A 26,357-nucleotide genomic window follows, 5' to 3' on the forward strand; every position below is an offset into this window, starting at 1 on the left:
TTTCAATACTCTCCACTATGTGTGTGTGTGTATGTGTGATTCCTTATAAATAATGTATTGTGCTGTTGCAGTACCGATGGTTAATGCATTTAAGTTGTTTAATGTAATTTTTCTGCATAAATTGTTATAATAAAATGTTTTATTTGATAATTGAAGATATTGCGCTATATATAATAATATTTATATACTTTTAAATCTAGTGTGTAATGTTGAGATTTGACTTGAAATTCATACGTTTACGTAAGAGTTTTGCATATTTCTAGTTTTAATATCTGCCGGTCAATAATAAAAATACGCCAAATACACTAGCGTGTAGCCACAAACAAAATTGCAACGCTAATTCCTCCTGTACGCACAAATACACTAGTGTAACGCCACACAATTACAACCCTAATTCATCAGTTACGCCCTTAAACACTCGTGTGAAATCACAGAACTACAGTGATAGCTCATCAGGTACGCCCAGACACACTCTTATGTAGTGCTGTGTGTTTGGTACTCGTGTTCAGAGATGAAGTGTTGTACGTTGAATTAATATCTTGTGCAGCTACCTGTAACTTGTAAAAATTTTGCTGACCTTGACCTCCATATGACCTAAACAAACACATTTTAATGTAATCGATTATGTGCCAATTCGTTTTTCATAAGCTTTTCAATTTTGTGTTTCAAGATGTGTCAACAAATATTACGTAGTGCAAAATAAGGGGAAGAGACCATACTTGGGCCATATTGGATGGATACGCATTTGATAAATAAATATATGGTTTTTCTCCTTTTGCCTTTCATACTTTTAAGCAATTACGTACGCGTTTTTTATTTTTTCCTTTTTTTCCGATGATGGTAAACACAATTTAATTTGGCCATGTAATTTTTGTATTCCTTTTCTGATCACTTTCCTTCTTTTGTTGTCCCATTTTAGTCATTTTCATATCCTAATATTTTTGTTTCGTTCTACTCTTATATATGAATGTAATTACTTTGGTCACATTACTTATTACTCTGGTCACATTGCTTATTACTCTGGTCACATTACTTATTACTCTGGTCACATTACGTATTGCTCTGGTCACATTACGTATTACTCTGGTCACATTACTTATTACTCTGGTCACATTACGTATTGCTCTGGTCACATTACGTATTACTCTGGTCACATTACTTATTACTCTGATCACATTATGTATTACTCTGGTCACATTACGTATTACGTATTACTCTAGTCAAATTACTTATTACTCTGGTCACATTACGTATTACTCTGGTCACATTACGTATTACGTATTACTCTGGTCACATTACTTATTACTCTGGTCACATTACGTATTACTCTGGTCACATTACTTATTACTCTGATCACATTATCTAGTAATCTGGTCACATTATATATTGACATCACTATTTACTCTAGTCACACTACATATTGCCTTTTACAGTTACTATCATTTTGATAATAATTCTAAAGACAGGATTGCTTTTTAAGGCTACTAAAGGCTTCATTTTCTTTTCATTTACAAATCTTTGACTGTGTGTATCGCGTTCTCTGCCATTGTTTCAATGGTTTTGATTGTTTATTTTTAATTTAAGTCACTAGCATATGATTGATGCTGACACATTGAATCTGAAATATATCGTATGGACAAACTAAAATAAACTGTGGCGATTTACTCAGTGGGAAATAAAACAAACAAGACATTGCAATGAAAATAACTGTGGCAAAGACGCAGAGTAAAATATTGTTATTAAATGTCATTTGCATGTTACAATTACACCAGATGGATCTGCGTTTCGTAATCAATCACCAATCTTAGTAGTTCTTCTCCTGTATCTTTTGTTTTGCCATCCGGCTTTCGACTTTTGTAATAAGCAGGAGTTCAAAACTGTTGGTTTTTTGTGTGTGTGTGTGCCAAGTGAGGTCGAACTGAGGTCAAAATGATGTCCATGGCTTCAGACCAGCATCTTCCATAACACTATCAAAGAATTTATCACATCTTAAAACAATACATTAAATCATTGGGTACTCATACAGAAGCGAAAAGCGACACGTTTTTAACTTGAAACCGTGTTTCATCCCTACCCCATTTATTCATCATTCACTTTACGATATAGCAGATTGTTCGTGTCAGATGATACTGTTGAGAATACAGTAATAGTTCCGTCTGTTTTCTAAATACTGTAATATGCGTACGATGCAAATGCAACATTCACGAACACCAACGTATTGAAGAGGGATCAGCTACTTCCTGGTTACATTTGCAGCTTAACAGTTGTTTCAAAGATAAGAGAGTGGTCTGAGAGGTAGGAATTATTTCATCGCTCTGTAACAGTAAACTCTCAAACCTTAAGTCTTTTTAATAAAAAAATCTGTATTAAATATAAACAAACCAGTATGAATTTAAGAAAAAATATATTTTGAAATATTTTCCCCTGTTGTATAGTTAGAATTAGGTTTGTCAAAAGAGAATATATTTAATTTAAAATTAATTCCTATAAGAACTGTATTCAGTTTAGCAGGACTCATAATTGGGATTTAGTTGCATTTAATAGCAGTCACAATAGAGACTTAGATGGGGAATTTTAGTGATCTTTAGTATAAATGCAATATTATTTTCCTTCATGTAAATTGAAAGTTTATGTTTACTCTGCTTTATGACTAACTCCAATGACTTCGAACTTTCATAATCTTTTTATAGAAGATAAATGAATACGAATCGGGTTAGTATTGAAATGTATACAAAAATTTGGTTTACGAAAGGCAACATATGCCTTTAAGATAAGCAATGCAAATATATTTTCATTATCTAGTTTTAACTTTGATGTATATAAATAAATACAAGGCAGAAGTGATAAAGTGAATGATATGATTTCAATTTTGCAGAATTCAATGGTCTCACGTTCAATCTTATTAATTAATGATTTGCATCAAGGATCGATCTTCGATCTTGTTAATGCTTATTAGCAACCTGTTTTAGCCCGTTCAATGCCTAAGAGTAGAAGTTTTGCATTGGGTTGTTCTACTGCAGTACCTCTTTGGCAAGTTTTGGATTTTTTTAAATAGATGCATTGTTTGCATATCCTATGTGGATTCATGTGCATTACATGCATATCCTACGTTCATTGTACATATATCACGTGCATTATATGCATATTTTACGTTCATTGTACATATATCACTTGCATTATATGCATATCCTACGTTCATTGTACATATATCACGTGCATTATGTGCATATTTTACGTTCATTGTACATATATCACGTGCATTACATGTATATCCTACGTTTATTGTACATATATCACGTGCATTATATGCATATTTTACGTTCATTGTACATATATCACGTGCATTATATGCATATTTTACGTTCATTTTACATATATCACTTGCATTATATGCATATCCTACGTTCAGTGTACATATATCACGTGCATTATATGCATATCCTACGTTCAATGTACATATATCACGTGCAGTATATGCATATCCTACGTTCATTGTACATATATCACGTGCAGTATATGCATATCCTACGTTCATTGTACATATATCACATGCATTATATGCATATCCTACGTTCATTGTACATATATCACATGCAGTATATGCATATCCTACCTTCATTGTACATATATCACGTGCAGTATATGCATATCCTACGTTCATTGTACATATATCGCTTGCATTATGTACATATCCAATGGGGTTTTAAGAAAGAAATGAAATCGATAAGTCTTTAATCCGCTAGTCCTTATGGTTGTAAGAGATATTGTTTGCAATACACGTTGGAAATAATTGACAGACATGAGGAGCAATTGATCTCCCTTTAGTAGATCGAATCGTTTTATATAACATCTTTATCCTAAGCCGAGGAGCTTCCCCCACTTCTCCGTGCTATTATGTGAACGAACTACCCCCACTTCTTCATGGTATTATACAAACGAACTACCCCCATATCTCCATAGTATTGTATGAATTCACTCTCCCCACGTATCGATGGTATTATAGGAATGAACTAACCCCACGTATCCGTTGTATTTTTCGAATGAACTACCCCCACGTCTCCATGGTATTAAAGGAATGAACTACACCCCCCCACACACACACACATCTCCATGGTATTATACGAATGAACTACAAACCGTCTGCATGGTATTATAGGAATGAACTACCCCTCACGTCTCCATGACATTATACGAACGAATGGTATTGTAATAAATCTGGAAAATGCACATTTGTTTATAGCGCTCCGCTTTTAGAATTTCTGAGATGCTTGTGATTTTTTGTTTGATTATTGGAAGTCGATGCTCGAAATACATTCCTCAGCCCGAAATAATTAGCCAATTACTAAGAGCAAACATCACGGAGTGAAGTGTTGGTGAGTTTCCATGATATCAGGGTTTACTTTTGGTGAATTCAGGTCAGAGCCACATGAGTGTCCCTGTCGCTCAGTAGTCCCTATTAAAATCTAGTTGTGTACATTGATCGTGTGACTCCAGGTGCAGTACTTATGATTGGAGACTGGTATATTTCACAATGAAATAAACGAGAAATTACTGTTCCGTCTTCGGCAGATGCTGTTGTTTTTGGGGTTTATTTTTTTTTTTTTTTTTTTTTGCCATGGTGGTAAATGTGATGCACAGTTACAAGCGAAATGTGGCTTAGAACTATGATTTGGTTTGCCTAAAGTGACGTATTCAAAATAGTTCCCTTTATCAGATGGTGGAGTAGTATAGCTTTACGGCGTGATATGCGGACAGTCCGTTACGGAAAGTTAATGAAGAGATACCAAGCAGTTACGTGGTTGATAGACAATTGGGAAGTTGTAAGATCTGTCGTCTTGTGTTAATTAAAGTTATTTATAGAATGGACACGTTGGACTTGGCAGTTTACAACAAAAGTTGTATATAGATCTTTGGAGTTAGAGGAAACCTATGACTTCTAGCGGAATCGCATCAGGGTTTGACATCGCTTGGTTCAGTAAACCCTTTCGATTGTTTGTTACAGTATTATACGAACGAACTACTCCCACGTCTCCATCGTATTATATGAATGAACTACCGCCACGTCTCCATGGTATTATATTAATGAACTGCCCCTACGTCTCCATGGTATTATATTAATGAACTACCCCTACGTTTCCATGGTATTATATTAATGAACTGCCCCTACGTTTCCATGGTATTATATTAATGAACTGCCCCTACGTTTCCATGGTATTATATTAATGAACTACCCCTACGTTTCCATGGTATTATATTAATGAACTACCCCTACGTCTCCAGGATATAATGCAAACGAACTAACTCACTTATTCCTGAAATGATCTGAATGAACTACCCCGACATCGCCATGGTATTATACGAACGAACTACTTCCACGTCTCCATCGTATTTTGCGAATGAACTAACCCGCTTGTCCAAGATATGATATGAACAGAATATCCATAAGTGATTCAAACAGCACATGTGAACAGCGATTGCGATGTGAAAGAGTTGTTGATGGAGTGCAGAATGTACGTTATAAAAAAAAGTCATTTGTTCCTCTCTAAACCAAAACAAAACCTCATTTACATTTGGTTGGCGGATATTGTATGTAAAACAGTAGGGGATTTATTGATTGATTTTGCAGCATTCCTCTGGGATAGTAAAAGTTTCGTTAGATCGGGTTATCGCGAATTGAATAAGACCCAAGAAAATTCATCTGAAAATCAGGAATAATGCGCAGTGACATTGTAATGAATGGCATGTAAAAGGGAACAAAATGTTCTTCTTGGAATATTCTGAAATGTGTTTTCCTTAGTCAAAGAATCAGAATACTGAAATCAGGAAGAAAATGCCAATTGCCGGGAAGAAGAACATATATCATGCATTTCTTCTTTTATTAAGACCGAAATTTGGTACTGGTATGTTCCCAGACACGACGCCGCAACAAGATGGGAAATGTTCCCTTCACATGCAACTTTCTGGCGTTAGTGACGAATGAATGGGGTCTTTAATTGCTTGCTTAAATCAAAGCCAGTTTCTGAAAATATGGGATCACGAGAAGAAAGAAACAAAAGGCTACTTTATGATGTTCAGAAAAATAGCAAAGATCATCACAGAAAATTTGAAACTGAATACCAAACAAAGAGAAAGGTAAAGAATAAAAGCATGATTAATCTTTTTCTATCATTGGATCGGTTCACATTTTATGTATTACAGTTGCCCATGCGCGCATATTCTTATGTATTACAATTGCTCATGTATGCACATATACTTTATATGTATTACAACTACCCATGCATACACGTATGCTTCGTATGTATTACAATTGCCCAGTGATACACATATACTTCATATGTATTACAATTGCCAATGTATACACATATACTTCATATGTATTACAATTGGCCATGTGTACAAAATACTTCATAAGTATTACAATTGCCCATGTATAGAGATACTTAATATGTATTACAATTGCTATTGATAAACATATACTTCATATTATTACAACTGGCCATATATAAACATATACTTTATATGTATTACAATTGCTCATGCATACACATATACTTCATATGTATTACAATTGCCCATGCATACAAATACTTCATATGTATTACAATTGCCCATACATAGAAATACTTCATATGTATTACAATTGCTCATGTATACACATATCAGATAATTACACACTGACACTATTGATTTATTTGGATTATGCAGATAGTGATTGGAATTTACTCAAGAGTCAAGGCTACGTATTCCGTATTTTATTTCTCCGTATACAATAAATGGAGCTTAATGTTGATTGGCCATTTTTACGAATACTATTACGTCTTCTTAAATTACAACCAATCAAAAATCGAAAGATGTGGTTGGTTAACATAAAAAACTGATTGTTATTAATAGTGATTTATTTACATTCAACGTTATTGCAAATTAAGAAACATTAGTGGAGAGATCAGTGTCAATTCGTTCCTGATGGTAAGTCTATTGAAGACCCCAGATGTATTCAATATTCATTTTAAGGTCTCTTGATCCTTTTCAGTCAAATTGTGGACCATACTTTTAGATAATATGAATGATGTAAATGGATGATATGTTGAATAAGATTTTACAAACATGATTTAAGATTCACTTTTGAAAAGGTTACATGGTTACAAGGATATAAATTTTACTTGGCTACGCAGGACTCTTCTCTTTTGCCAAATTTGACGGTTTGGGTCATGTTTATGTTTTATATGATCACGCACGTCCATTGTGTCTTAGCGTAATAAACGCCATTTTAGAGTGACGGTCGCAGACTTCGTCCAAGCAAACCTCCTAACATGACATATTCCACTCCTCCGAGACTCGTAGAGCTGAGGGTAAATTACATCTTCTGTCAAAATGATTGTGATTTATAGGTTTATGGAATATTTCAAATGCCACGATATCATGTCAGATGAAAGGAACTGGCGTGGACGTTGTTGTTTTGTGGTGGTGGTGGAAGGGGTAAGCGCTAGTTTAAGAGTATTTTGCCTTTTTGTAAAATTATACTGCTATGAATATGAAATCTTTATAGAGGTCAATATGAGAGGTTCATGTCGTAAAATTTTGTTTGTGCATTTGTTTAAAAAGGTGTATATCAACATTTTTGTAAGGAGTTTGATACCTAATACATATGAACGTAGGGAAAAATAACCTTTTTGAAGTTATGTTATGTTACCACGACCATCTCGACAGTTTCGTTCTCTGCATGATGATGATGGTTACAAATTATCATTGCTATTTTTATCTTTAATATCATTTCAGTCATCATGACGTTATTTCTACTATACTCATCATTAGCGTGTATGTCTTCTAGCGTTCACCATGTACGTTTTATGTTTTACTGTGACGTTCGTATTAGCAGTTGTAACGCATTACTTAATTTGAGAAACGTGTTTGCTGTTGAATTTATATTGCTTCTTTCTTTCTTGTTTTTTTTGTGTCCTACACCACCTCGTAGAAATGACCAACCTGAGTCACCTAAAGTACGTATGAAACTTTCATCTTATCTTAAAGTCAAGATATTGACGCTTTGTGTGTGTGTGTGTGTACGTGTGTGTGTGTGTGTGTGTGTGTGTGTGTGTGTGTGTACATGTAGTTAAATTAATGTTAGCAGTACACAATAAATGGTTTCCAATCCTAATATTTTAGTCCTTCACTTACACCAAACATTCAACACCCGTCGACTCAACCAAACAAAAGCTGTTTGCGAAAATCTTAAACAAACTTTTAATAAAAAAGAAATATTAATGGGTTTCAATTGAAGGACGTTGAAAAACAAAGCATACAGGTACATAACTATTTTTATAAGCAATACTATGAGCTCTGATTCCTGCATACAGTTGTTGCCATGAAAAACAAATGTACAAGAAGGTTTTATAGTTCTCAGGTGATTCAACTGCCAACAGGTAGGTGTCTGATACTATTTTTGCATGTGTAATCTTGTTTGAATAAATATAGAAGCATTCAAAATTGGTACTGGATATTATACCATCAGTAGTTTATTTTATTCAGATAGACCTGGAGTTAATCCAAGGCAAATACATAATGGATTTTTAAATAATCAACCGCCGAAGGTGGTGCGAAGCTAGCGTCACGTCAGACGCTAAATACGCTTGGTTTCAGAGCAGACAATATACATAGCGAACTGGCCTGATATTCTAGACAGCTTTTCGGGAAAATACGCAGGGATTCACAGATCCCATTAGGTGATTGATATTATACCTTTAAATATTTGAAATGTTAGAGACATGATACATTTTTAAAACCGTAAATGACACCCTTTAAATGCAAAAATCCTTCCGATAACGACTTTTCTTATTTGAGATATTTAATAATTTCTGACATATATTTCACGTATTTTCTTAAAAACCATCTTAAACATCCAGTGACAAAGAAGAAACGAATTACTGTTAAGTTTCATGAGTTACGTTCATAATTGATTGACATTAGTCATTGAATTACACTTGCATGAGTGCAGCGAGTCATTTTACAAACATGTCATTACACAGGTCGTTTGTTTCTTCATACAATATTCCCCAAATCATCAATGCGTGTAACGTTGATAATAATTTAATAATAACAACTAAAGAAGAATCTTATTTCCACCGCCGCATATGGCAGCTGTCTAACGTAACAGATGGGACAATATAACCGTTACATATTTTCATTGCTGCTACAAAAATAAATTTCAGTATTCACGCTTGCAATTAAACATATGAGTTTCATTTAAAGACAACACTATACGACTTTCACACATGCCAATCTTTTTTCTTAGATACAAATGTTTACAATTTCTCAGATATTATTCACTTATTTGCGTGCACTAATACGTGCTACCAAACGTTATGACTCATTTGTATCTATTTGGATCCCCAGTACAGAGGGATGACTGGCTCAAGTTCTCAAAAAGCCGCTGACAAAGCGTTTGCAATCCTCAAAGTAAAATATTCGGAATTACGTTTGCCTTATTTGAAGAAAAAAAAAAAAAACAACCCACCAGAGTGCTTTTAGGAATATGTTATACATCTTCCGCTAGTCAGGTGTTGAATAAATTACTTGAATGCTAGACCCAAATTTGTTTTTGTTTACCTTACTACCATGCTTTTGTTTGTTTTTACTATTCCAGTGAATTTTAGTATTTCCACGCGGCGTCCCCTGCGATTACTTAGTCCATACTTAGATAGTAAATTCTGTCCCAAAATATATTTGGTTTTGCTTTTTAGACGATAACTCTTATTTAAGAAAACACCCTCACTCATTTAGAATAGAGTATGAAAATAAAATACAGACACATTGAATTTTAGACAAAACTTTATGTGAGATACACTTGCTCCTGAACTGCAGATTGCTACGGCTAATATTATCCGTTTTGACTTAAACAAAATAGGAATTCTTGGAAGGAATGCAATAAAACAAAATAGCTTCCTGCGGTAGAATGAAATGTATTATTAAAACTGTATTTGAACTTGAAGCTATTGAGATTTTGCTAATTGCATTTTAGTAATTTTGACATCAATCATTGTTAGGTGCATATTCACACATCTCTCTGTCTGTCTGTCTGTCAGCCCTTTCTCGTTTGCATTCTTCAGTGTTCTCCTTCGTTTACCTGCTCTTGCATATACTAAACCGGAAAACACTCAGCTGTGTCCGACGGAATATACAATGACATAAATATGAACAAGTTTGTTTTTCCTGTAGCAGCATTAAAGGGAATAACCAGCACGCACCTGGCTAATGTGTATCTATATCACTATCATGGAACATAGAAAGATGAGACGAATATCATAAACTCGTAAAGGAAACACATTAATTCAAGTTTTGTATGGCTGATAGGTGATTTTTGTGCATCGCATGTACAATGTCATAATGCTTGGATTTAATTCCTTTTATCAGGAGAGTGTGATAGAAAAACGAGACTTAGCTAAGGTTTAGAATTACAACTTTTTCTGCAATGTTGCTACTCGCTCAAGACCCATTGCAACTGGAATGTCAAAATTGACTAGGTATGCAGGCACGAGTTATGCAATAAAGAAATCATTAGTAATGTATTAAAAAGCAAGTTCATATCCTCAAAGATCTGGCAATTTTCTATATTAAGGTAGACCATGATTTACTTGTTGAAAAGCGTCTGAAGAAGATTATTTGTTTATCGAAAAGAAAAACGTCATCTTAAAACCAATCACACGCTGTGATATGAAACGTGCTTGTTTATTTACCAGTATTGATGACAAAACATTGAATATAGACGAATTGCTGAATCTGAAGGTTAAATGTCCACTTTACAATGAGCGAAAATGTCAATAGACACAGTCTGAAGTTAACTTTCATCTACCAGTCTGGAGGCTGCTCTTCTCGGAGTCTAATCGGCCTGATGGAAGTCCTGGCTGGAAGACATCTTTACCTAGTGATTGACAGGTGAAGCTTGAAGGGCGTCTGCAAAGTGATAATAATTTGACGCCTGGTGAATCATAGCAGTGTCAATAAACCGTAGACCTAGACCAAATACCCCTTAAGAAGTACCAATTTTCACAGTATATGACATCGTTATATAAACAAGCTCTGCCGTGTTGACCAGTCACCACGAATGTGTACCCGTTCTGACACAACTGGTCGGTTTACAAACTCAAGCTGTAAACAAAGAAATCTAAGGGAAGGAGTAGTTACTTGATTACTTCAAAAGAATGAAGAAGAAAAAAAAAACAAAACAAAAACAACAACGATACAGAAGCACATCTTAGCTACGTGTATGTCATTTAGTCCCTTTCCTCGTTCGAAATTGATATTTGAGCTGTTTAAGGCCACATATGTTGTATGGCAAATATCTTTGATAAAATACATCGTACCATTTCACACTTAATACATTGTACCATTTGATACATTTTATCATTGATTCATTTTATCATTTGATACCTAATACATTTTACCATTTTACCCATACTACATTTATCATTTGAAACTTAACACATTTCGTCATTTTATACCTAATACATTTTATCATTTGATAACTAATACAGTTTATCATTTCATACCTAATAAATTTATCATTTGATACCTAAAAATATATTATTTTGATGCCTAATACATCTTATCATTTGATGCCTAATACATTTTATATTTTGTTACTGTATGGGGAATTTCGTTTTCATTATAAAATATATATGTCCTTTCTTTAGATAGTGTTTCCTCTTATTCTGAGAAAGCAAATTGTAACAAGGCAAAATTTTTGTCCAAAAAAGAATGTAAACGATGGCGTTACTCATGTCCTCCTTGTATTAACAGTAGCACATAAGTCAAAAATATACCTTCTCTTGCTGTCTTGACAAAGTTAATATAGCCAGCTGCCATGCTCGCTGTTAAATGAACAGTGGTTACCACTCTAGATGTCACAGAATTTCTTTATATGTAGCTCAAGAAAATTACTAGTTGTTGTCAATCCAATTTTGACTTGTCGTTTTTAAACTATGAAATGATCAGTAATTATCGGGTATGGCTGTGGATGCTGCCAGCTTTCTGTCCTCATAAACTGCTGCTTGGAATCAGTTGGACTCGGCTGCTTTTTGTCAGCTCTAAATGGAAAAAGATATATTGAGGAAATTTAAACAGATCTTACATGGCTCGCTACGTACAAATGTTTCTTGGACCACGGGTTGAGAGTCTGAGCTATAGGGTTCAAATTCTTTCCCGATGGGTCTGGGAAGCATTTTATTATCTTTATTCTTACTTAAAAAATTACTAAACATATCAATTAAAAATCAGATACATACACCATTACTCAAAAAGAACGTGCACATTTTCAATGTTTGACTACAGCGTGCGTCGTAAAATAACTCCTGCCAAAACTAGGAAGAGCTAAATTGATGATGTAAGATTGTTTCCTTGTGTCCATTATATTACGGACTTGGCACAAAATTCGTACATAAACCATGTTCTTGTAAAGAGATGCAAGTTTATTTATGCACCGGCAGTTAGGAAGGATATGTTTATTAGGAATAATCTTTAACGTTATGTTAGAGATGAAAATTTTAATCCCTTCAACTATGACGAAATAAGATGTTTAGCACCGATGAGTATTTTTTAGTATTTTTGATAATTTAGAATTAAACACCACGATGTTTAAACAAGAAAGGAATTAAATTATTAAAGTACTATTAGTTTCTTAATGCCTCGAAAATACGTTGCATATATCTGCTGATGCGTGCGGACTCTTGTCACTTGCTTTCAGATGATGTGTTTAGATTCTTGTCGTTGTTGACCATGCTGTATGGGTTCGCTGTGTGATTCTCAGTGGCACAGCCACATTACATTACTTTCGATTGCAAAATATAACATAGTAATATAATGTATCTAGGTAAATTAACAACTTTGTTGAAACATTCTACCATGCATAAATAAACCATTTCCCTGTACCTACTAACATATTATCTTAACTCTTAGAGAACGTTAATGCCTTTTACTTACATATTTACGTAAAATATATCAGAGAGTCAAGTGACAAACTAAAATAAAATACCATTGACAACACTTGGAGATATGTACAGTTAAGGTTTCATAACATGTGGTATTCTTTGCTCAAGCTAGAACGTTAGGACGATGATCTTTAATATTGACATTTCAAAATGGCTCTAATCCGATTACTAGTGTCTGCAAATGTGACGGCCTTTATTCATTCATCAAAGGCTGTTCTTTTGAAAATGACTTGTGCTATTAAAGCAAAGTAAATGACTCGGTTACTGCCTTTGTAGCTATATGACTAAGGTTCCCCCATGGTCGCTAGGCGACGTCAGGCGGTAGGGTTGCTATTTTCTATATGTCTTTTGTCATAGTCAAACAGGAACGCCTCGTTTGAAGATATTTTATTTAAAACATGCGCAGATGGAAGTTTAGTCAGCTCAAATGGGACATGTTACACGTCTGCGTCACATGTAATGGACCTAAAATCAGTACAAAGACCAAATTTTGTCTCTAACTGTTCATATATTTATTATTGGGTAAAAGAAGGCAGGAATCTCTCTTTCTCTCTAAAAAGATAGCCGATTTCTCTCTCTCTCTCTCTAAAATAAAAAATAAAATAAAATTATAACAAGGACTGAAAAAAAGAAGTATAAGAATATATTTTGTCATTAATTAGCTGACAGATTTGGGCCACGTAGAAAGTAATTAAAGAAATGTATATTTTAGAGCATTTTTATTTAAATTCCTGATTTAACGTTAATCACACAATTTTATATTTACAATTACCTTCAAAAGAAATCAGATATATTGTTTTTCCTCTCCCAGATATCAATGGATGATTCAAGTCATGATGAACTATAATCTAGCCATAATTATGACTTTGACTAGGGGAGCCAACCTGGTGTCTCGATGTTATGGAAATAATGACTTGATTTTTACGAGCGGTGGTTTGCTAGAGCTTTGATGAAATGGTATGAACATAATCTGACAAAATATTGAGACTGGTCGTTAATTTTGCGATTGATTATGATTTTGCGATTTGATGCTATGAGCTTAAAATATAAGGAAGGCCAAGCGCACTGCTCAAGATAATTCTCTTTAATGGAATTCGGCTAACAAATGTGAATGTTAAAATGTAAGCAATAAAAATAGACAAGATTCATTGTTCTTAACGTACACGTATATGACTTGATTTATCCACGTTCTTGATAATAGCTATTTGCAAATGTTTTGCAATTACACAAATGAATAACAAAATCACAACTATGTAGCGATATATGTATATAGAAATGCACACAGACAGGCACACACACATTCGCTTTGAAGTAATTTTAGAACGAGGTTTTATAAACCAAACAGTCTTTAATTAAAACGTTTCCTGCAGACTATACAGAGGGAATAGTTAGGGTCATATTTCCTATTTTCCTCACAAAGTGGGCGTGTCTATTTAATCAAAAGCCATGAAGTCAATCGAATCGAGCCAAATGCCTCCCAGCAGGGCGCTAATAAATTTAGAATAATTAGGGATGCGGCGTGTTCTTGTTTTCCTGAATGTTAAACCCGATTTGAACGCACGAGTGTATAAGCTGGAAATCTAAAACAACTAATTTGGGTATAATTGTATTATGCTAGCACTTGTTTCTCTTTCTCATTTAGCGGGATGCATTAAGAAATACGGAAGGAAGAAGAACGAAAGAGTACTCAAGAGCTAACTACTGTATCAATTGTATGTTTGCAGTTTGAAGCTCCAGAGCTGGTCAAAGCAAAGATACACCAATATAATGGGTAAGATGCAAAGATATGAGATTTGACTTTTCCGTAAAACCTCACTGAGTGTAATACTCTGTGTCTATTAAAGGGTGTGAAAGCAGGTGCCAAACATTGCAGGAATCCTTTGATGGGCAACCTATTTTGGGATATTCTTAATTGACCATGCTGTGAACATAGGAGTGATATGACCCGGGTCAGTTATAAGGCTAAACAATGTCTTTGTAATGTACCCAATCAGCTCCTTTGATTGTGTCTTCTTTTCTTGATTCATTCCTTCATCCGCTGTTATTATTATTATTATTATTATTATTATTATTATTATTATTATTATACATATTATTATCAATATTATTATTATCATCATTGGTATTATTACTACTACTACTACTACTAATTATTATTATTATTATTATTATTATTATTATTATTATTATTATTATTTATTTTATTTATCAAGTGTAGTAATGGTTGGACGTAAATATTGCAATAGTAGTACTTAATTTGTGAAAAGGCGGAGGATTTAAGTCAAATTATATATATATATATATATATATATATATATATATATATATATATATATATATATATATATATATATATATATATATATATATATACATACATATATAGATAGACTGATAGATAGACAGATATACAGACAAACAGACAGACAAACAAATAGATAGATAGATAGATAGATAGATGGAGAGATGGAAAGATAAAATTTGCTAAAACCACATACAGACTCTCTCTCATTTATAAAGTGGTTGTTTTATATTAGAAGTAACATCCCTTAATTAGTAACAGTAACCTGTTTGATATTATACCGGGGTGAGTAAAAGGTCGAATGTGAGTCTGCCTGCTTTAACTTTCATTTAAACTCGGATCAATAAACATGCATACATATATATACATGGTTAATTATCTGTAAAGGTGATGGCATCCCAAACCAAAATACCCGTACAAACATAACAAAATTACAAGTATTACATTATGTATGAAAGCACATTTCGGACATAATTTCTAACGTTCACAACTCCTAGGAAATGTAGTGGTCAAGGACAGTCATCCATGTCTTGTTGAAATGACATTTGTACATGTGCCATAGAAATTTGTAAAAATAGTTCGAAATTTGAACACATTAACATTTGCTACAGTATTTCATGGATATATAACTTCACTGTTTTTTAACTGAAGTTGAGTACTGTCCCGTTTATTTAAAAGTAAATTAATCGCCTGACGATACGTATCTTAGATGACACTCACAGTATTTCTAAAATTCTTTATATTTCTAGATGAAAAACAATAGGGTTTCTTTCTTTTAAAACATATTTCCTTTTTGTTTCGAAGTAATACGTCGCTTAAACGAATAGTATTGCACCAATTCGAAATATTGAATTCAATGTTATTATAGTTTTTCGTGTAATATTATTTTGTTATTGAGAAATATTAATGTGCTCTTTTCAAATATGAATTTCTTATATCGAAATAGTATTATATATATATATATATATATATATATATATATATATATATATATATATATATATATATATATATATATATATATATATATATATATATATATATGCTATAACTAATTCGGGGATCTTATTTCGAATAAAAGGCAATATTAATAGCTTTTTGGAAATAATATTTCAACTACACTAAATATCACTTTATTTATTTCGATAAACTTTTTCCCATTACACGAATGATACCTTCATTTTCTTATTTTTTAATGGCAATTCCTTATATTGACGAAAATAATTTTCATATGCCAATTTTAGGTTATGGTTTCTATGTTTAGACAATGTATGTGTGTCATTCAATTAAAATTTGACTGTCGAGTCTATAACTTTGCAAGCTGGATGGAGATTAAAATATGAACGAGATATATAGAGTGACTAGACGGTGTGTCGCCTACCAAGGTCAGACGGTGTGTCGCCTACCAAGGTCCGATCTAAAGACCAGAAGGTAATGTTATGACAAGTGTAAATTAACTCTGTGACTTGTTTCTTGTTCAGGCTGCAACTTTTTAAAACCCTGAATAAATTTGCATGATATTTTCTGGAGCATAAATCATGACTATATAATCTGTCGCAATCGAGTACCCAACCTCAAGTTCAATGTCAAGGTCAGGGAACTAGTACAGTTGACACTGTGACCTATTTCTGTGTTTATTTTTTTATATGCCTGATCTTAAATTTTGAAACTGCATGATACGTTTTCATAATACTTCACACGCCTATGCATCGTAACAAGACCGTACTTTACATTTCTGAAAACCAGGGCCCAAGTTCAAAGGTCAAATCATAACGTAATTTTCCTATGCATAACATATTTTCAGTTTGCGTTAAATGAAGATAAATCTTTTCAAAACCTGAAATCGAATTTGCATGTTTTGAATGATTGCAGTTGGAGGATAAATTGTACCCTGCTCAATATGAATTATTATTAAAGCACCATTTTATTGGGATCAATATAGGATGATTTTAATGGCTTCCGTCATATGCTTTGTGTGCAATTATATCCATGGCCGCATGCATAATTTCGTTGGGGAGAGAGCGTTTGTGTGCGTGTGTGTGTGAAAAATGTAGTGGTCAGCAAATAAGTTTTATGAATGAAGGCCAAAACATGTTTATATGTGAAATCCACGTAGAGGGTAAAGTGACCATCCACCCCCGTTGCCCTATGTGCAGGCGGCCATGATTATACCCCTTCTTTACAATAATCGGGAAAGGGTCAAACATCCTGGAAGCACCGTTACAAATTCCAGTGTTCATGTACAAAATCATATATTGTGCGGTACTATTACTAAATCAATCCTGATTAAACGTTGGCAATCGTCCTTGATGCATGGTGGAGTTGCTCTCCAAAGGAAAAGAACTAAATCAAAACTGTCAAATTTATGTAGGGATAAACTCTGGGCTACCTTAGAAATACTTTATTGTTTTTTTTTTCTTCTTCCAAATTTCTGAATTTATTCTGTAACTGAATTAAATGGGCCTACAATGAGATACACGTCAATAAGGGATACCATTACCATTCGAACTCGAAGCAACACAAATATTTCACCGATCCAAAATATTCCTTCTCACAAGCGATCTGTTGTGCCCCAAGGAGAGAGAGAGAGAGAGAGAGAGAGAGAGAGAGAGAGAGAGAGAGTGTGCGTGTGTGTGTGTGTGTGTGTGTGTGTGTGCGAGCAAAGTAGGTAAGAAAATAAAAATACAATTTCGTATACAAAGATACAAAGAGCTTAAGGGGTATGAGTGACTCATTCAGTTTTTTTTTCCACCCCATTCTCTCTCTCTCTCTCTCTCTCGCTCTCTCCTCCCTCTCTGTCACACACACTCTAAATGACACACACACACACACACACACACACACACACGTACGTACGTATATATATATATATATATATATATATATATATATATATATATATATATATATATATATATATATATATATATATATATATATATATATATATATATATATATATATATAAAATCTGATCCTTCACAAATGGTTTGTGTTCCTTTCAGTAATATCATCTTTCACTATTGTTGTGCTTGAAAGATGCCGAGAATGCATATTTATGCCGATGACATTAATGTCTCTACACTTTTTATGGCGCATTTTACATATTTGGTTATCAGTAGGTAATCGTTTTAGATAACCCTTATCTAGCAATGATCGGTTTTGAAAGTCCATTATCAGTCGTTTCAGGGTGGAGCGCCAGGATTGTAACACTTTGTGTACAGGAAACATAACGCTATTAAATGCGAGCTAACTTTGATCCAATCAGAAGATATGCCCAGTAAAAATTTTATGGATATTTGAGTGAAAAAGATATGTTGATAATGAGGAAAATGTGAGCGTTTTGTTTTCATTCCATATGCACGATTTTTGAAGGTATCTGAATGATTATCATGAAGCCTTCCAGTCATGCGGGAATATCCTGTGCATATATACAGAGAAAAGGTTTGTCGAAATTGTTGAACAAATAAAGAATATAGAGCTTGCATGTTATGTTTTCCGCATAATTCTTTTAGAAGAGAGTCGCTTTGCTTTTACATACCTTTCCGTATTTAACGATATAATACGAGGTTTACGTCACATGTTGTTAAATAATGGAAGGGGAAAAATTGTGCAGATGACACTATTTTGGCATTTCTTGATCCCACTTATGATGTTGTAGTCCCAGTAGGTGATTAAAGGGTACATTTTTCACTATTAGGAGTATCTAGGGACTATCGAACAAATCTTGAAATTCAATTATCCCTTTTTAGAGGTGGCACTTTCGCCATATATTGTCTGTATCAAAATTAATCAGTTCATTCGGGGACTCGCGGTCCACAGCGTTATCGGTCCCTCTGCTGCATAAACGAAAACAATCATATATATTTGACCCTTTGGGACAAAGAATGATCTTCTGTTAAGACAATAACTGAGTGACAAATGCCATGGTCATCAAAAACACTATCATGATTTCCGTTTCTTTTTGTTTAGTGTTTGTTAGAATATATATATATATATATATATATATATATATATATATATATATATATATATATATATATATATATATATATATATATATATATATATATCCCTCTCTCTCTTTCTCTCTCTCTCTCTCTCTCTCTCACACACACACACACACACACACACACACACACACACACACATACACACACACACACACACATACACACACACACACACACATACACACACACACACACCTGCGAGATACAAGCTTATGTCAGCTAAGCAAGTGCACATGCGAAAACAATGTGCGATTTATAAAACGGTTTGTTAGCATATTATCGGCACACCAGCACAGCAATTACTATTCAGTCCCAGGCAATGGGAATAAAATGCCTTGTCCATGGACACACTCTGTCAACTGTCCCGGGTTGGTTCGTGTAAATTTCGAGCTCGCGACCTTTGGCTTATGTGACTGGTGTTTAACCATCGCATCACTGAGGCTCCGTTAAAACATCACGCAATAATAAAATGTGGTACCTCTGTAATTGTCTTTTGTTATTGACATTGTTGCCTATTTCGACCGTATCAATTGACTGGTTGGCCATACAAGTCCTCTACTAAACTTCCAGCAACAAAAAAACACAGCTGTGCCCAAATCCAGCCTAATGTGACTTATAACCTTGACTGTGCTAAGGGTCATATTTATTAAGATCTTAACGATTTCTATAACTTAGAACTTGCACATTTTGTAATAAAATCATTTTTTTAAAAACAAAATGGAAAAAAAAATCTTTATAACAAGACGCCAACAATTCGGAAGGTTGTTTCAAATTGTATCAAATCAAGGGGTATCAAGCTGTTCAGCATGAATCCAAATGAGGCAATCGTAGAGTTACCGGCTTACCAGACTGAATTGCGATATGTGGTGATAGATGGGAAATAACTGCAGAGTTACCGATTTACCAGACTGCATTGCAATGTGTAGCGGCAAAAACGGGAAGCAACTGCCGAGTTATCGATTTATCAGAATGCATTGCAAATGTGTAGCAAGAAAGACCATTAGAAATGCAATTATCAACTAACCAGACTGCATTATAATGTGTAGCCACGGATGGTAAGCAAATGCAGAGTTACTAACTTACCAGACTTTCTTGCTATGTGTAGCGACAAGAATGAGTAGCTTTCATTCGGTTATTTATGTAGATAAATACTGACATACGTACTATAAGTGGTGTCGTACATTTGTCAATAGTATGATCATTTACGTTTTGATTGAGACCTGTTAAGTGTTAACCACAATGTAAAAAGGGATATGCAAAATAATTACGGTTGTGTGAATTAAATTATATATTGCTTTTTATTTCGAATATGTTTCATTGTTTCTGTACACGTGATATTTATGTATTGGCTCATAAGTGCCAGCAATTAAAGCAAGGATCTTATTGTCTCAGAACGATTAATGGATATCAGTCAGTCAGTACAACGTATCCATAGATAAGTTGCTAACACAAAGGTGAATGTTGAGAGAGAGAGAGAGAGAGAGAGAGAGAGAGAGAGAGAGAGAGAGAGAGAGAGAGAGAGAGAGAGAGAATACAACCCATGGATCCTATAGGAGAATTCTTGATAACATTAACCAAATTTTTAAACACGAATAAATAATACTCTCAATAAGGTTTGATATTATTTAATTCTTACTCCAAGGATATCCAATGCAATGTACGTTAAATTCAATGCATGCTTCCGTACAACTTTCATTAAACGAAACCTCCCTTATCCTTTTGTTTTGCTGACATTGTATAAGCATTTCAAATCAATGGGAGCGCACACTCCGAAACAGATATTAGACAAATCTTCAACAATATCATTTAAATGCATAGGAGTCGCTGCATGGTTGACACTTGAAGTTAGGTTACAATGGTTTGATTCAAGACATCAAGGTCTCTGCACTGTAAACACTTTAAACGTTTATTCATGTCTAGTTTGGCACCACCAGTGCCATATAAAGGTAGATTTATGTTTGCGCAGATTCAAAGCTGTAGGCCAATGTTCTTGATAACCTTAAAAGCAAAGAAAAGGCTTTGCATACAAACACAATGACAGAAATAAGAGACATCAAAAATTAATCCTTTCAATAATCAATTTTGTTTTCTTGAACATGTATTGCATTCTTTGTTTATAGATATTTTAAAATCATGTGCTAGCGAATTTGATATTTTATTTTCTAATAGAACTCTTTACGTCAGCTTAATATGAGAACGTTCCTTATCCATCTGACCTGAGAACACTTTAAAGCATGCCAGTAACACAGTGTTCGTAATGTTTACACATTTTTAAATGATGACCGTAAGCAATGTATTTTTTCGGTCGAATGTAAAATTCACATATTACTATATCTCCTTCTAGCGAGAATCTCGAGGAAAGTTATGACCTAAATCGGGCACATATAGGCTGCATTCAGCCACAGGCCACAAATTAGTTCAAATAAAATTATGTAAAATAAGATAACCATATGAAGGAAAATCAGCAATGCTTATGACAAACCTACAGTTTGAATTATGTCACCTTTGTAACTATCAAATAATTAAACATTACAGGAGAGTGGGAACTTTCTAAATGCACATACTCATAATTACTATAAGCATTCCAAACAACACACACTCATAATGAGTATTCTTTGCTACTGCTGAGTGGTAAGCATTCTACAAACACACATTCATGATTACTGTTTTTCGCTCTTTTTGTGTGGATAACACACATTTGATTTTAATTAGACGATATCTATTTACAAAAAATGAAACAAACACCCCTCCTCGGTTTGAAAAATAAATAAATATGCACATACTGAAACACCCCCACCCCAAAACACAATAAAAATGAAACGTAAAACAACAACAACAGAAAAAGCAGCAGCGACAAAATTCCTTTGTCACCGACCTCCCGATAACGAGGTTTCACCTCTGACTGACTGTTGAAAACAATGAAAATAAAACTGTCACGGCTCTATTGTCTAACTCTGTAACAGTGTTTGATGTGAATTGTGTGAAATAAGACACGTTTTTGCATGCATTACAGGAAAATACACCCCTGGAAAATAAGATTTCATTTAGCAGCGATCTCCATTATTCGGCCATAAAACAGATTTATGTTTACCCTGCCTCCCTTGTCAACATGGTCCCTAATTTTCTCTTGTACGTGTTAAAAAACTCCTTGAATATTTTTTTTAACCTGTTATAAAGACACATGAAAGACAAGCATATAATTGTAGTCTCAGAATTGTTCTAATCATTTGAGGATGGAGCTTTGACGCTAAATACAATTTCAAAAAACTCATCCTGAAGAAAACAGGTGGTAATATCTTTTGTGGATTGATCACCAATAGATAACATAATCACAAATTTATAATCATTGGCTAGTTAATAATTTATTATCGATTATATTGTAGACCAACACATATCATCATATTTTATGTCTCATAAATATATATCATCACATGTTATGCCATATCAATATATATCATCACATGTTATGCCATATTAAAGCATGTTATCACATTTTATACAACATAAATCTATATCATCACATATTATGCCACATAAATTTGTGTCATCAAATAGTATGTCACATAAGTATTATCATCGCATGTTATGCCATATAAAACTATGTCATCACATGTTCTTCCATATGAAAATATGTCATCTTATATTATGCCACACAAAAATATGTCATCTCATATCGTTCCACATAAATATATTTCATCACCTATTATACTAAGTAAATGTTCGTTATACTGGCAATGTGTTTCTCGTATTTCATAACGCTAGATCCGAAACACTTTAATGTTTCTGTTGAAGGAACAAATATGATTTTCCTTTTTGTTTGATTAACCGAATGAATGTTAAACACCATAACGTATTTCTGATGTATGAATGTATAAGGGACAAAGACATATAGACACCACAATAGTCCACAATATTAAGGTTGATACACAAGCAATCCAGGTAGCATTGGTTGACAATCCATTGAGTCTCGTAGCTGACGTTTGCGGAAGATGTCAGTAAGCCGCCATGCTACTGTTTAAGAGACGTGCACTCATTGAATATGTATTTGATTGGATTGATTTGTTTGCGTGGATTCATAACCCTTTTTTGCTGTATATACTACTAATGGTCTGCCTACGTGAAACACGTTAGAGAGCATGCGTAGAACGCTAACAATACATGCATTCGGAATACAAACTGACAATACTGACAATGTATGTATTGGAATACAAATTGGAAACGCTAACAATATATACATTCAGAATACAAGTTGGCAACGTTAACAATATATGCATACGGAATACAAATTGGAAACACTAACAATATATGCATTCGGAACACAATTGGTAACACTAACATTATATGCATACGGAATACAAATTGGAAACACTAACAATATATGCATTCTGAATACAAATTGGCAACACTGACAATATATGCATTCGGAATACAAGTTGCCAACGTTAACAATAAACGCATTCGGAATACAAATTGGAAACACTAACAATATATGCATTCGGATCACAATTGGTAACAATAACATTAGATGCATTCGGAATACAAATTGGAAACGCTAACATTATATGCTTTCGGAATATAAATTGGCATGGCAACGCTAACAACATATGCTTTTGGAATAAAAATTGGCAACACTGACAATATATTCATTCAGAATACGAATTGACAACACTGACACTATGCATACGGATTACAAACTGGCAACACTGAAAATATATGCATTCGGAATACAAATTGGTGAAACTAACAATGTATGCATGATGAATACAAATTGGTTAAGAAACATGATTCATCAGTGAATTCATATGGTCTTACCCTGCGCAAAAGAAAATTTAACGGCGAACTTTGCCTTATCATCTCAACAATGTTTAACTAAGAATAAGTATCCTAACATATATCAGGAGGCTCATAAGAAGAGCCTGCATACTGCTTTCAATAAAGAAATCTAATATAGTAGTCTTTATTAGACAAACACCTGCAGTTGCCAAATATTAATTTCCATTTTCTCCCGGATGAGGCCTCTCGACTTGGGTGGAATGTATCAACACCGTATTTATAGTGCTTTGACGCGCATTGTTCTCTTTTATTCTGCGTAAATCACCCGTCTGCATCACTGACAACGTCACAATTAATGCGTCCATCGTTGACTAAGTGCGCAACTGATACAATTTGAAGCAAAGACCGCAACCCCAACGTTTGACAAAGTTAAGTTTAGATAGCTTTTCAAATGCCAAAAGAAAGGACACAAGTCAATTGCTTGAAGACAACAATTTAAATCAATCACACCAATCAAAAAGACCAGACGACAATGACCCACTCGTAGCGATTATATATGGCTGTACTGTATCATGAAGAGTGGAAATAGATTTTGGTCTTTGTAAAACGTATTCATATCAAACCTCATGGAATTAATTTAAGAACATGGATATTTTTGATACCTTTTCGAAGTCAGGCAATTCTAATTTATGTAGGTCCTAAACAAACTTACATTGTGAAATAAACGGAAACTCTCAAGAATTATTCGCGCTCATTGTGCGAGTGTGTTATTCCTTCTACCAAATATAGCTTGTTTATATTTCTAAACGAAAATTCAGTAGCACAAAAATCGCAGTTTATGCAGTACATTATGTAACGTGCAAAAAAAAAAAAAATTGAACCAGTTTCATCACTGACTTGACAGAATGTAATCTTTGATATAAAGCAATTTTCCCGCATTAGGGACCCTTTATTGCTGCAAAATAGTCGACAGGCACAAAGCCTGCCCACAGCTTGTACAAGTTTTGATTAGTTCCAACAAGAAGGATTTACTCTGAAAAATAGCTGCCTTGGAGGATATTGATGTATGTCTGGCCATTTGGCGCAGAGCTCCAGTAGCGGAAATCCATCAATTTCACAAGAAGGAGCACAGCCATTATAGCATAGAACTTTCATGCAAACGGTACAACAAAGCTCCTGAAGAGTTGAATCATGCATTCTTCCTCTTCCGACAATACAGGCACTAGTCTAAATAATTTTAAATATTTATATGCATCCCTTCTTATTGCATCAAGTCTTACAATATGCTTTTTTGTAATTTCTTTCAATTAGAAGCCCTAAATATACCAAAGAACTATATAAAAATACATCAAATAGGAAAGTCATACAAATATTTTTTCTTCAAAAATCGGAAAATAATATTTATATGGGACATAACACATAAATTGTTTCTTATAATATCAGCCTGGAATTAAACCTATTGTGATACCATAATAAAGGTGACGGTGATTAAAATGTCATCTAGTCCTATGTATATAATATATTTTACTTCTGTTTTATGTGTTTAGAAAAGTGTCCTCAATGAAGAAATTATATTACGACCTGAAAAGGAGTTGATTGAACAAAACAAGATATGTACTACAAGAAAATTTAAGAAATAAAAACGCCATAGGAAGGTATATTTACCATTAACTTAAACTTTAGGAAGAAACAAATACGGTTCAATTTAATTTATGTTCTCTCTATAATCAGTTTACACCAGTCCACCAGTTTCAAATTATGAGCAGCAATTTAAAATCTGCTGAATCCCTTCGCGCTTAAAATGGGCATGGATAGAATGTGATATACCGTCATGTTTGACTTAAAATGAGATTCGAGACATACCTGAAGGAACATGTTCTGAGCGATATACGCTGACATAAATAAACCTTATCGTATTCCTTAACACGATTGGAGAATAGGCGATCAATTTGCATAATTGAATTTATGCACAGATATGTGTGTAAACTTGATACTGTGCTGAACGACATTTATGTACCAAAGCAAACTGAGGAAAACAAAATAAAAAGCGAGAGAGAGAGAGAGAGAGAGAGAGAGAGAGAGAGAGAGAGAGAGATGAACTGAATTGTTTACTAATATGAAATCCTTTAAAATACAGCTTGGCATGAAACATTCTGTTTAACTTTTTTAGATTTATTTTTAGATTCCTAAATACATATAGTACAACTTATTGCTGTAATGCAGTTGGTTATTTCTGCGTTGATATACGACAACGTATTGCCGTTATGCAGTTGGTTATTTCTGCGTTGA

The 26,357-nt window shown here is 33.8% G+C and overlaps 3 long non-coding RNA genes across 11 annotated transcripts in view; 1 reads left to right on the forward strand and 2 right to left on the reverse strand.

Moving 5' to 3' along the window:
- Positions 1 to 26,357, forward strand: part of LOC149773249 (uncharacterized) — a 126,519-nt gene that overhangs the window by 28,877 nt on the left and 71,285 nt on the right. For 2 of the 5 annotated variants that reach the window (XR_016417424.1, XR_016417421.1), the window contains exon 2: positions 14,623 to 14,751. The exons of the other annotated variants lie outside the window; for them this stretch is intronic. This is a non-coding gene — a long non-coding RNA (uncharacterized LOC149773249). The remainder of the gene's footprint in view (positions 1 to 14,622; positions 14,752 to 26,357) is intronic. 5 annotated transcript variants of the gene reach the window in all.
- Positions 1 to 26,357, reverse strand: part of LOC149773250 (uncharacterized) — a 105,752-nt gene that overhangs the window by 15,717 nt on the left and 63,678 nt on the right. For 4 of the 5 annotated variants that reach the window (XR_016417429.1, XR_016417428.1, XR_016417426.1 and 1 more), the window contains one exon: positions 11,817 to 12,080. This is a non-coding gene — a long non-coding RNA (uncharacterized LOC149773250). Of the gene's footprint in view, positions 1 to 4,588; positions 10,948 to 11,816; positions 12,081 to 26,357 lie in introns of those variants that run through there. The other variant, XR_016417427.1, reaches the window with a different exon arrangement.
- LOC149773251 (uncharacterized) overlaps positions 20,905 to 26,357 on the reverse strand; it is a 33,572-nt gene continuing 28,119 nt past the window's right edge. Inside the window, exon 3 of the long non-coding RNA XR_016417430.1 lies at positions 20,905 to 21,293. This is a non-coding gene — a long non-coding RNA (uncharacterized LOC149773251). The remainder of the gene's footprint in view (positions 21,294 to 26,357) is intronic.

The sequence above is a fragment of the Sinohyriopsis cumingii genome, unplaced genomic scaffold (assembly GCF_028554795.1).
Source record: "Sinohyriopsis cumingii isolate HCF-2022 unplaced genomic scaffold, ASM2855479v2 utg000741l, whole genome shotgun sequence".
Lineage (NCBI taxonomy): Eukaryota > Metazoa > Mollusca > Bivalvia > Unionida > Unionidae > Sinohyriopsis > Sinohyriopsis cumingii.